Source organism: Arachis hypogaea, chromosome 6 (genome assembly GCF_003086295.3).
Source record: "Arachis hypogaea cultivar Tifrunner chromosome 6, arahy.Tifrunner.gnm2.J5K5, whole genome shotgun sequence".
NCBI classification, from domain to species: Eukaryota; Viridiplantae; Streptophyta; class Magnoliopsida; order Fabales; family Fabaceae; genus Arachis; species Arachis hypogaea.
In genome coordinates this window covers 21,096,691-21,110,832 of record NC_092041.1, presented here as the reverse complement: position 1 = coordinate 21,110,832, position 14,142 = coordinate 21,096,691, and the positions used below count along the sequence as shown (strand labels likewise).

Here is a 14,142-nt window from a genome sequence, read left to right as displayed (position 1 = left end):
CAACATAAAATTATTCGTGTGTAAAATTATGTTCTGACAAGTATAATCTCACATGTTGGATTCTAAAATTTGTTAATAATCATAGATAATGACACACACACAAAAAAAGTCCTTTCCTACGATTAAGGTCATCTAACATTACAATAGCACTATTATTAACTTTACATGTTACATAATACTGCAAAAGTCATCTAAAATTATAAATATATATTAACAGAGCAGTAGTCAAAATAATAGTGATAATAAGAGAAATACAATTACATGAACGTTTAAAAGAAGTATACGTTATTGCCTTTTTCAACAATTATGTTTTGAATTTAAGTTTAGTCGAAACTGTTTAAACTTTTCAACTGCATCAGACTTTGTATCCTAGAACTTAAGAGAAAAAAAATGACAAATGATGAAGAACTCCAAAAAAAATAGAAAAGAAGGATACAAAACAAAACATCAACAATATTTTTTAAATGTTTATACAAGGCAAATATGTAGTGTTAACATGAAAAGAATATTAAACAAATACCTAGCCAAAAAAAATAAGAAAAAAGCTTTCACAAACTTCAGATAAATGCCATAAAAAACTATTAAATATTTACATGTTTTTTACTTTTTTAATCTATATATATTAATATAAATAATTAATATTAACATGAAACTTCAAAGTCACTATTTAATATATTGATTATTAGGATTTAGGATACATTCATTTATTTATCAATAATAGACAACTCACTTTTTAAAAGACCAATCTAATTTTATTAGGAGATTATTAAAAAATAAAAAATATAATCCTACCTAAAAAAATCACATCTTAAACTATGTTCTATTTATACATTATGAAAAATGAGGGAAGAAATAGAAATAGTGACTTCAAATGTTTTATCAAGAGCATAAGAATTTTCAAGTGCAGCTACACATATAAGAGCAACCACTTTCTTTGGTTTTTTTTTCTCTATAATTTTTGGTATTAGATTAGGCCAAATATATAGGTGATATAATAAAATTGAATCATGTGATTTAGTTCAAAATATACATGAAATTTTTAATATTGTCTTCGTAACGTAATAAATTTAGAATAAAAATTAAAATATAAAATGAAACATGTTATAAGCAAAAAAAAAATTAAGATATAAAAAAAATATGAGCAATGTTAGGGGGACACTAACTTTTGTGATTGTTAGCCATCAACTAGCCATCAATGATGATTTGATAGTATGAGATTGGTATAAAATTTCATCCAATGATTCACATTTTTCTGTTGGTTACATACTTGCCAAAATTTAATAGAATTGCTGCCCCTAAACTTTCCCAAAAAATATATGTGATATGCAATATATAATATATTCTAATTATTGGAAAGCTAAACTAAAAATATAGTGATATAAGATGTGATCATTATATAAAGTAGATGGTATAGAAAATATGCTTTCATTATTCAATATACTAAAAACAACCTATTGATCGAGAGTGTAATTTGTAAAAAAATTAGAAAAATGATGGTCGTCCCTAAATACTGGACATAAAAAAAAATATACACGAATTAAGTTATTACTATTATTTAAAATTTATCGATAAGTGATGTCTAAAATAACAAGAACAAAAAGTGTTAACAAGATATAATAAATAATATAATTAAAAATGTAGAACAGTGAATTGAAATTAATTATGTTCAGTAAAAACACAGCACATGCATAGCTGTAAATACAATGTTTGGAAAGAAAGCATGATTATAATAAACAAATATATATGAGAAAAAAATTCTAGTCATCCTCTAGCAAACGCTAAAATAATAAAGGTTAACTTTTTAAGATTTTATCATACATTAACCTCGTGAAGGGAACAAAAAAAAATTAATGATTAAGTAAATTATATTGAAAATTAACTATACAACGATAACCACACACACATTCACCTGAATTTTTAAGGTGTCTAATTCATTAGCAAAGTAATCAATAATCTTCTCAGCTTTTTTATTGAAGACTGAAACATAATGTATTTGAAAGAGGCATAATGTATCTGAATGAGGACAAACTAAATTTTAAGTGCATTGCATAATAATTATATAAAAACCTTGATGATAAGAGATAACAGAAAAGCAGATTGACTATATTAAAATGAAAGCATAATCTGTTTAATAGAGGATTGTTATTAGGATTCTATTAGGTTTCTAACAAAAAATCTGAATGAAGTAAATAAGCATATCATCATTGAATCAACGTAACATCCTAATTTTTGGCGTTTCGTGTATACGAGTTTTATGTTTTGTTTGTATAATATTTATGATAAGTTTTTTTTCTGTAATCTTTAAATAAAATGAATAATAATGTAATATTAATATTATGTTATTATTTAATTTTATTTGACGAAGAAGGACGATCACTTAATATATTGGATCCAAACGATTGTAAAAGTTCGGCTTTATTCAATTTTTATTCTAATATAGTACCACAAATTTGAGATAATTATTTAAGTTTTTACCATGCCCAATTGCTTTAATTAGCTTCCATGATATTTAAAAATTAACCTGACTCACCAGTTTAAAATCGCGACACGCAGCAGTTAATATGCCACATGTCGCAACGCATGCATCATTTCCCTTAATTAAGTGACACTTAGCCACTAATCAAGCTATATAAAAAGCACAAATTCTCTCTCTTTTCTCAAAGAATAGCCGAGGCATGTACGAGAGAAATGGGAGAATTTTGGTTGATTTCTGACTTTCCGAACTTCATTTCTGACTTTCCGTGACCCCACAAAAATTTTGATCCGATAAAAGTGACTGTATCTTCTTCTTCTACGCGGTGACGTGCATTTTGTTCGGTGAAATCGCAAAATGGAGCTGCCTCTACCAGGAACCAGTTTGGCCGAACTAAAGGAGGGGAAGAACCACCAAATTTTTGACGTTTTTGCTCCGTTTAACCGGTCAGAAACCTCCTCTAGTATCTTGTATGTGTTCTGCACTTCACAGAGGTAGGATTTGACTCTTTAATCGGTTAAAATTATGAATTAATTGATATATGTGGTGGGATTGTTGTCTATTAATATCTGTTGTTTAAATTTGTGATTGTTGGCTGTTGCAATTTTAGCTAAATTGCTGTTGGAATTGTTGTTGTGATTCGGCCATGTAGAGAAATTAGGAACTGAAATGTTGTTGTTGAATAATTGGATGAAATCTAAGTTATATAATAGTATATAACTAAGTTCTGTCGATCGAATTTTGATTTGGGATTAATTATAACTAAATGAATAATTTGAACAGAGGTTTCGAGTAAAAAGGATCAGAGGCTTAGCTTTTAAGAAAGATTTAATGAATAAAAATTATTTATTTATAAATATATATATGAATTTTATTAAAATTAATTGAGTTTTGTTTTTGAAGAAAAATAATGGGTTTGCAATAAAGGGTTTAAAGTGGAAGATGGTTTTGAAAAAAATATGACTCTAATGGAACGAAAAAAGTTTTATTTTGAAAACAGAAGAACTGTGTCTAAGTTACTTATTTTAATGAAGTTTTGGGTATTTGAAAATTTGTATAATATTTTAAATAATTCATAAAGTAACGAGTGAAGATTGAGTCTCTTTTATAGAAGTTCAGAGTTATTTAGAGTAATTTTAAAGTATGTCGATTTAGTTAAAGTAACTTGAAATAGAATGTGCCATTTTTCAAAGTTTAAGCATATTATACATTTTAGTAGCGTCGGCATATTTATGCATTTTTAAAGTATTTATAAAATTTAAGCACAACTTTGAGATATTCAAAAAAGAGATTCTAAAATAAAATCTCATGACCCGCTCTATTTCAGTTAATTATTTTAGAGAAATTATGAAATTTTGGATAAGGAATTATTATATCTTGAAAGATATTTGATTATATGATGAAATAATTGTGGTTGGAAGAGCTACACCAATAATTCTTCTTGTCATTGATTTATTCGATGATTTGCCGAACAACAGTACGGGCGCTATAGCACAAGAGTGTGACCCGTCACTTTAATCGAGGGAGCGATACAGACGCTATAGCCCAAGAACGTGTGGGTGCTATAACCAAAGAGTGTACCAGACACTATACCCTGAAGTGATGTCAACGAGAGACAACATCCGTAAGGATGTAATATCGGGCGTGGGTCGAAAATTGATGGATGAACTCATTACCTGCATTAGGGCTAGACATGCATCATACTTGTTTGTGCATAACTCTTGTGTGTTTTGGATTCGTTCATGTAGTTGTATATTATGTTATTGTTTGCTTTTTTTTGTTTTTTGCTCTATGTTCTTTTGTTGTGGTCTGATTGATCTAAGACACGTGGCCACTATATAAAATGCAAATTAACTTGTTTTACCCCGACCCTACTAAGAACTCTCCAATTCTTACCCCCTATCTTCCTACCCTCTTCAGATGGAGACGGGTGTCATCTTCTATGAGCTCTAGTAGCCTTATATGTACAAGGATCCTGTCCTTCACAGCTTCTATGTGATGGCCGCGGAGCCTTGAGTCCATAAGTACGTAGTTAGAGATTATCCCTTTCAGCACCCGCTAGTTTCACTTCTCTTTGATCCCGATGCACCGTATGCTTTTTCATTGTCGTTGTTACATTCCGATTTTGTCCACTATCCTTTTGATCACATGCATGCAGATCCTATTCCAGCACATCAGAATGGTCAGGTAGTGCCTGAGCATGGCCCTGTCATCGATGACTACATCCCTGAGTCTCCTCCGGTAGGTTTGGATATGTCAATAAAGTCACTTTCTACTTACTCTTCTGAACCTTTCACCATAGAGCCTATCAGAACTTCCACCGCGGCGTTTAGTCAGTCCTCAGTAGTTGAGCAAATTTCTTCTAGTGGTATAGCTTTCACATGTGATAGCAGTGATAGTAGTCCCCATAATACATCATAGGTCATCGTTATTTTTGATGACGAGGACATTAAAGAAATAGAAATTGTGGATCTGACTTCTGAGGACGATGATGATCCTGAGATCGATATAGAGATCATGGACTTGACTTCTGACAGCGATTAGGTAGCAACATTATCATCTTCTTTTGGCAGCTCTCCGGTTTAGTGTTTTCTTTTGTTTTAGACTCTCACTTTTATTTTTCGAGAGATCAGTTTAGAAGACTAGGTTAATCTGGACGTCAGATTAGGGACTTTTTATATGGACCAAACTTCGGAGATATTTTTAAGTTGTATATATGTTCATGACTATGAGGAAATAACTAACTTTTCATCTTTTGGGTGCTATATTATATATATATATATATATATATATATATATATATATATATATATATATATATATATATATATATATATATATTCTTTATTTGCGATTTTATTTTCTTTAAGAAAGGTTTTTCATAAAAATCGAATTCTATTATCCTGATTATGGGCTTGATATTATTAATAACAGTATCAGTAATATTTCAAGTTAGTAACACTCGATATTTCGATATGAGCATGCCATATTAAAAATTGGGTTGTTATAATAAGCATGACTATTTATACCTGATTATGTCCAAGTGCATTGAAGCAACTATTTATTCTTCAAGGAATAGCTTTAATTAAGTATAAACCATGCATCATGCTATTGCGTGAGAAAAAGAATGACTTAAGATGATGAAAAAAGATAAAAATGCATGAAATTTTTTCATGCATTTGATAGTATTCATAATAATAATAATAATCAAAAGAAAAGAATGTAACACCCTACCACATAGAAGTTTATGCCTAAGACGTAAAATTAGAGGTAGCGAGGTGCTACGACCTCTAAAAGTAAAATACATACATATATAACAAGGATAATATAGCTAGGAGCCTTGAAAAAAAAAGTACGATCAAAATAAAACCGATGATGAATCGTGTACGAAAGACGATAAGACAAAAAATTTATATATAAAACCAAAAGACAGATATATATAGAGTTCCAACAGATACAAAAGATACAAAAGACAGATACACAAGACAGATACACACACACATCCCTCAAAATATCAACAACATTAAAATCCTATTTCTCCAAACTAATCCTATAAGAAGGATATACAACATAAGATACAAAAGTGGAGAACAAAATACATAAACTAAAACAGAATATAAGTCCCAAAAGATAAGTCTTCGCTTCCAAGAAAGCAAATTCAGCACGCTCAGCAAGGCGCGTCACGCCCTGCATCTGAAAAACAACAAAATAGGTATAGAATGAGAATTGAAGGTTCTCAGTATGGTAACAATGCCTAATAGATAAGATATAAGGCACCGCGAAACCGAAGACAATCCTAAACTTCTACAACCCAAATCAAAGCTTAGAGTTCTTACTGACTAGAAATATAGTAAATCTACCTAGGATTCTAATCTATCTCCTCCGTTTTAGCTCTCTACAACCTCCCAATTTTCAGGTGATACAACCCTCATCTCTCTTTTGCCGCTTGAGGGATCTCTCAAGTTCAAACACATACAAGGCATGCAAGTAATACACAATTAAGGAAATAGATTCAACATTTAAGTCACATAGCACATAAATACAGATAATCAAATAGGCAAGCCAAAACACATATTGCATACCCAAACAAATCATACAATGCACATAATGCATGTTTGCCCTATGAACAATAATATCATCTGTCGGTTATACAACCAAACTTGACATGTTCGGTAGTAAACCCTGGACAAAAACACCACATCGCAGAATAATAGGACTAAGCCACAACCCTTGCATACTACCCACTTAACCTAGAGCAAGTGGAATGAACCACTACTACTACGTACTACCCAGGCGGGTGTTTACGAACTCAACCCGGAGCAAGTAGGACAAACTACAACCCTTGTTACTATCCAGGTGTCTCAATTACTACCTAGAGCAAGTAGGACAAACTACAATTCTTGTTACTGCCTAAGTGTCTCAAACATTAACCTTGATTCTTTATCACTCAATTAACTCCGTTCATAATCATAATCACGTTCATAATCACATCTCAATCTCATAATCATTCACATTATCCTCATAATCACAATTAAATCACATTATCCTCCATCGCAACTCAACATCTCATCATAATCATTTTCATCATGTTCCAATCAAGAATCAATTATTCTCATCATAACTCTCATTACAGTTAATCTAATTCTTCCTCAATATCAATCCAACATTCTGAATATGTTCGCCCTTATTTCGAAACCTAAAAACTAGCTATCGGACCTTAAACAGGGGTTACAGATGTTTAAAAGCTTGTCGAAAAGGCCAAGCAGTTAAAAACAGGACTTTAGTGTGAAAACAGGGTATCATGCATATGCACCACACTATGCGTACACACGCACCAGAGCAAATTCCTAACGTGTGTGTACGTATCATAATGTGCGTACGCACAACTTGTAAAATCTCAGGGTGTATGTACGCACGATGCTCGTCACACGTCCTGTTCTGTGCGTGTGCACGATAGGGTGCGTGGGCACCTAAACCAGAAATTCTGGTTTTCTGCAACTTTACAAAATTCAGTTTTTATACCTAACTTCTAATGTCCATAACTTTTTGTAAAAAAAAAATCCAATTTCCCTTATCTTTACACCATTTTAAAGCTCTCACAATCATCTTCAATTTAAAATAGGGTTCACTCAAATCCAAGTTTCAAGGGCCAAGTTATGGCTTCCCAAAATTGGTTAAAATTTTGTTTTTACCCAAAATCCCAAAACTAAATCAATCACACCCAACTCAATACCAACACTCCTTCACATCATCACATGCTCTTAAATCAATTCACAATCATTCCAACACTTGAATTCTTCAATTCCTTCAAACATTGCCATTTTCTAAATCTTCCAATTTTAACAATTACCATCAACCTCAACAAATAAACTCAACCTACACTAAAACCAAAAGTAATCTCAATTCTCAACATCATTTAACAATTCACGCATTTCAACCTAAACCTAATCACTCACCTTTAAACCAATTCAATCTATCATTCAAAATCCAACCAAATTCTCTATCACTCATCAATAAAATCACAAGCATCCTTATTCAATAACATCATCACAACCTCCACCATACCAATTCATTCCACATTCAAACTTCGTTCAATATTTATACATCACATACGTTTCAATCAACCAATTCATGCATTTCAACCTATCTTAAGGCAACTAGCCTAGGGTTCCCACAACATTATATATTAACTAACGGAAACCGAAACCATACCTTGTCCAAATTTCTCCCAAAGCTCAAAACACCAAACTTCAAGCTTTCAAGACTCCTAAACAACTCCAAAGCTTTGTTCCAAATACTCCAATTCATTAATTTGACATCAACTTTACATATATTCAACTTAATTTCATATAATTTCATACACATTCAAAATTTTAAAACCCTAACCTCATAAAATTAGAAGATTCAAAGGGGTTAATGGTTTCTTACCTTTATCCATTGATGATTCAGGTAAAACCCAACAATTATCTAAGACTAAATTGCACTTAAACAACCAAAATCATCAAAATCACTCAATACACTTAACTAAAATGCAAATTCAAAATGGAAGAGGAAACTGGGCATGAAAATGAGAGTTTCTTACAACTTTGTTCGAATAGAATTGAAGAGCTCGACGAGACGAATGTATAACCGCAAATGGTGCAGCGATCGAAAGTCCGGATTAAAAGATATGAAAGATTGAAGTTTGGAGGTGATAAGGGTTCGGTGTTCTTGTTGTTTCCCTTCTCTTCTTCAGCATGAAGTGGAGTTTGGAAGAGGAAGAAGTGGCTGAGGTTAGCTTTTATGTGTTGGGCTTTGAGCTTAATATGGATCCGGTTCAACTAGTTCGATCCGTTAGTCCAATTTTAGACCAAAACCTTTAAAATTAATTTTTAAATTCGTGTTTTAATTATTTTTACTTCTTCATAATATAAAATTTAATTTTTTTATTTTCTTAGCTCATAATTAATTTATTAATTTAATTATTTATTAATTAATTAAATTTTATAAAGAACAAACTAACAACAACAACAACAACAACAACAACAACAAAATCAAGTGCTTATAACAACAACAACAACAACAAAATCAAGTGCTTATACATAATGGCTTATGCTTGTAGAAACTATAAAATGAATCAAACCTCGTCACCTTTCAATAGAGATCAGCATTAACTTGATTACCTTCTTTTTTGCATGAAAAAAAAAGGAAAGAGAGAAAAAAAAAAGCTAAAAATCTTAGCATGAAAAGCATGAAAATTTATATATATCACCTTGACCACTTTTTAAAAAAAAAACAATAATGAGTATTATTTATATAAGAATATCAATAAAAATAAAATTATTTATTATTTATTATATTTTTTTATAATTAATCATCACTTAATACTTAATAGTAAATTCTCAATATTTATGTATATGATAGCATAGCAAAACAAAACAATAGAACAACCATAAGTAATATTAGAAACAATAAACAATTAAAATCAATAGAGCGGTAGTTAAAGAACATATCTTTAAAACTAAAAAGATGGGAAATAAATAATCAATCAATAACTAAGAGCACGTTCTTACTATACAAGCATTCAAATTGTAATAAAATTGAAAAAGGTAAAAGAGAACAAAATAAAACAGATCAAATTCAAAAAATAAATAGATAAAAGTCTGAATTATATGTATATTATAACAGCAATCATCCACAAAACGAAAAGTTGGAGGTTCCATTGCTCTTTAGCAATTTGAAAAAAGAAACTGATAGTTTATTCTTGGTAATTTAAAGTAAAGCTTCTTGATCATAGTTTGAACCTGCTGAAATAACTAATAACAAAAGAACAAACCAAAAAATACCAAAAAAAGAAAAAAACCCATAAGTAAATGACAAACTATCATTAGATTAATTTGGAAAATGAATTACCACTTATTTGTGATTTCTTCTAATAGTTTTCTTAGTGGAATTCTTCACACCCATGGATCTTGTCTTCATATTGCATGTAAGACCCAGAAAAATTATAAAAAGATTAACTAGATAATTAAAATGTGCCCAGGCGAGATCGAAAATTAACGCTTAGAAATTTAAAAATTTAATGATGATATTTGGATTTAGAGAATTTTTTCGAGTGAGAAAATATAGTTTTCTGTAAAAAAATTACATAAAAATGAATATTGGTAAATTAACCAGTTGTACCAACTTAAATCTGTCTGATACTTGAGTGAAAAAATTAATTTATGAGTGAATGAAGTTAAGAAGTTAAAAATTTATAATTTAGAGAAGCGAAAATAATTCGAATACAAATTATAATACTAATTTTAAAGATTTTGACCCTAAATCAGGCCAACGGGATAAATCAAGTAAACCAGGCCTAATTAGGACCAAGGCCCACTCACTAACACTCCCATTCAGCTAAAGCTTTAGCACATCACCCCTCATTTGGAAGTGAAACACGTTGAGAGAAGAGAGAAAAAAGAAACAAAATACTAACTCAATCAAATCTTCAATTTCTCATAATTTTTTATCCATAACTCCGATTGACAAGCCATTTGTGGCCACACGTTCATCTCAAAACCCTCTTTGATTTTATTTAAATAAAGTAGTAAGAAATTTTAAATTCTATGCCTATTTTCCTATTCTTTCTAATTTCGCATTTTTAGTTTGGTTTTAAAAATTTTTTGTGATTTTGATTGTTTAGAGGTGCTCTAATAGGAGCTATTGGGCTCCATCACCAATCTCAGCAGGTTAAGGTAAAAAAGCTTTATCCCCTTTCAATTATCCAATCTTTTGAATCCTAGGTTGAGAAATCGTGGGTTTTTGTTGTGAATAGCGAAATTGTTATGTTGGTCGATACGGGGTTGAGTCATGGATCAAGTGGCGAGGGTTTGGTGAACATTGGGATTGCCCGTGAAAGGACTCAAGGGTTTGGAACTACCGTCATTAAGGTACAGTTTAAGTTTTATTTAAATACCATGTAATGTAACATGAAGTCCTAGGTTAGATGCCCCTAGGAATAAGATTGAATTGTGTATTTGGATGGAATTGGTATGTTTTCTTGATGGGTTGATGAATTTGATTTGGTTAGGTGATTTCAATTGAAAGGTGATGGAGTATGTGAAATTGAATGGAGATTAATTCTTATTGATTTATGAATTGAAGATTGAGGAATGTTGGGTTGGAGGCCGTAAATTTTGGGCCAGAGGCTATGAAAGGTAAGTCTGGATAAGTGAGAAGAAATTGGAATGTGTAGAATTTATGTGATCAGCATTTTCATCTGAAGCTAATACAATGATTGCACGTGCCTTGGAAGCTAAAACCTGCAAATAAATAGTTATAAAAATTTGAGTGGGTAGAGAACAGTTGTCAAGAAGGAATTTATGTGAAAGCACTCAAAACATCATCCTCAGAAATATAGTGAGAAGTTATCCTTTCCTAAAAAAATAGAACAAAGATACCGCATCAATACCTTCTTTAATTTGTGACAAAGATACCGCATCAATACCTTGGTGATTCAGCTTTCCAGCTAGAGCAGCAGCACCTGGAATAGGGGCAACGCCAAGTGCTTCCGAAATTGGATTGAAGTAAGGGTGGACCTGTACATCATTAAACATTTGTAATATTTAGTACTTAAAAAATAGAAGTAACATAACATTCATACATGAATTTAGCACCGTAAAAGCTCTTTTGGCTCTAATAGTAGCATCGTTTATAATAAACTAAGCTGAACAGAGATCTCTAGCAACAGAAAAGAAAGGAAAAAAATACCATTCCAAAAAAAGCTATGTATAAATGTATCCACCAAGGCAATTAGAGAAGATTGCAAAGAACAAAAAGAAAATAACAATACAATAACAATACAATAAATAATCAAGTTGCATGAAGTGGTTACCTCAAACTCTTTGGCAGGTTTCTTGACTTCCACGGCACCATAGTGCATTTTTGGTACCTTTCAAGAGTTTTGAGAATGCTGATTCGTACAAGATAAAAGAAAGAATGGTTACATTGATTATGGTGCTAATCCACAAATTTTAAGCTACATAAAATCAGATAACTTAAAGCCAACAATGATGCTAAATCATGAGAAGACAAAATTAACCATGGCAAGACTGATTATAACTCTCATTACGAATACATATAATAAGATAGTACCATTTGATCTAATTTCTTGACCACATTTGATTTGTCATAAACTACAATTTTGCAAGGAGCTCTTCTTAAATTGTGTTGAATTTATGCATTTGGTTAATAGAAATAAGTGGTGATTGTTGATTATTCCTCACCAACCATATATCCTTAGACCATATACCAATAAAAAACATCAATATTTATGGTTGAAACTTGAAATTCGAAAAAAGAAACATTATCCTTAGAAATATTTTACTTATTATAAGAAGAATCTACTGCACCTTTCTAGACACAGTAAATTATTAATTCTCTAGTTAAACTCATAAATTATTGGTTAATTTTATTCCCTGAAGATTGTGTACCATCCATATCTTAATTTATTATCAGAATTTTCTTATTTTAATATTATTCATACCTAGGTCGAGCTATCCGATCCGGGTAGGATGAAGGCAAAAACGACCGACCTCTTCCCAAAAGAGCTCGGTCAAATTACCATAGAGGTCCAAGCAGGCCCAAATAGAAGGACGCGACTCACTCTAAAAGCAGCTGGCCTAAAAGATAAAGGGACACACCCACAAAAGATAAGATAAGATAATTAACTTATCTCAAGGGAGGTCACTCCACACTACTATAAATACACTAGAGCACCCAGGTATAACTCATACTCTGATTTTACAAAAAATCTGCCTAAAGCACGTGCTAACTTAAGCATCAGAGTCTCTTGCAGGTACCACCACCCTACGGTGACCAAGGATCAACAACACCGTAGGATTCAGCGAATTGGGCACAACCGCTCCGACCTCATCAAAAGATGTCATTCGAGATTGACCTTCAGTTTCGGGTAACCCTCAGAACAAATATGTAACAAAAACTCAATGAATTCACATTACTTATGAACATATCTCAGTAAGCTCTATGCAACTTAATCACAAATGAATTTATAAGAATGACCAATAGGTATAAGTGTAACATGTCTGGTAAAAAAAAGTATAACATGCATACGGGATTAGATCTGTATTTGAATCTACCTCTTTTTACTTCCTCAATTAAACCAGCTTTGGAATATGAATCTATCTTTTTTTCTTTTTTTGCTTCCTCAATTAAACTCAAGCTAGTGTTAGCAAGGATGGAACGAGATCTGGCTTTTCTTAAAAAATAACCAAATATCAAATAAGGAGAATACTTATGATGGAACAATCTAGGCTGAGATTAGAGCCTCTAGGCTTACAAGACACAGTTGCAATAATCACATTAGGTTAAGCCAAAATAACAAGTTGAGTGAAAAGAAAAAGAAACACAGCGAATCGAAATAACTATGAACACAGTTTCAAAAAAAATTTAAGAAAGAAAAAAACAGAGAGAAAAAAGTGTAGAAAATTAAACATGAACTATAAGGATCGAAAGATTTGAGAAATGAAGCACAATTCAGATCTCAATCTAAATCAGCAAGGGATAAAAAATTGAAATCATATTGAATCGAATGCATTAAAGAAAATAGAAAATTCTTACCAAAATCGAGATTGAAATCGAGGAGAATCGGAATTTGGAGATTGATTCACGCTGAGATCGCAAATCCTTGACCAAGAAGAAGAATATGATTCGATTGAGGTTAATGATTGGGATAAACTTAATTGAGAAGAGAATAAAAATTCGATTGTGAAGAAGTGGAGTGTGGATGAAGTGTGATGAAAATGGTTCTATTTCAGACGCGTGAAATATGAAAAAACGAAGAGAATAATCACTCCCAATGTCTTGGTATATTTGAGATATTTCAACCTGATTTTTCTTTTTAAACAAAAAAATATATTTTCTAACATTTATTTTACAAATTTTGTTAAAGGTGTAATTTTATTAGTATAGCTAACATTTTAAAAAATGTTAAATGAAAAGTGTTAGTAAATATCTAAACTTTAGTAGTGAGGTCAATTGTACATGTTAACAGTTGCTAAAATAGTAGTGTCCATATAATGTTACTCTTTTAAGAAGATATAATATATTTATATTAATTTTTATGATTATTGAAAAATTTTGATAATTAGATTAATAAAAATTTTGAACACTTTATATCTTAATGTTTT

At 31.1% G+C, this 14,142-nt stretch overlaps 1 long non-coding RNA gene across 1 annotated transcript; it reads right to left on the bottom strand.

The window, feature by feature from the left end:
- Nucleotides 1–5,865: 5,865 nt before the first annotated feature.
- On the bottom strand, nucleotides 5,866–13,903 carry LOC112696439 (uncharacterized). The gene is made up of 5 exons (XR_003150717.3): nucleotides 13,574–13,903; nucleotides 11,829–11,906; nucleotides 11,406–11,532; nucleotides 8,556–11,256; nucleotides 5,866–6,166 (listed from the first exon to the last, which is right to left on the bottom strand). It is a non-coding gene; the product is annotated as an uncharacterized lncRNA (long non-coding RNA).
- Between the last annotated feature and the right edge of the window lie 239 nt (nucleotides 13,904–14,142).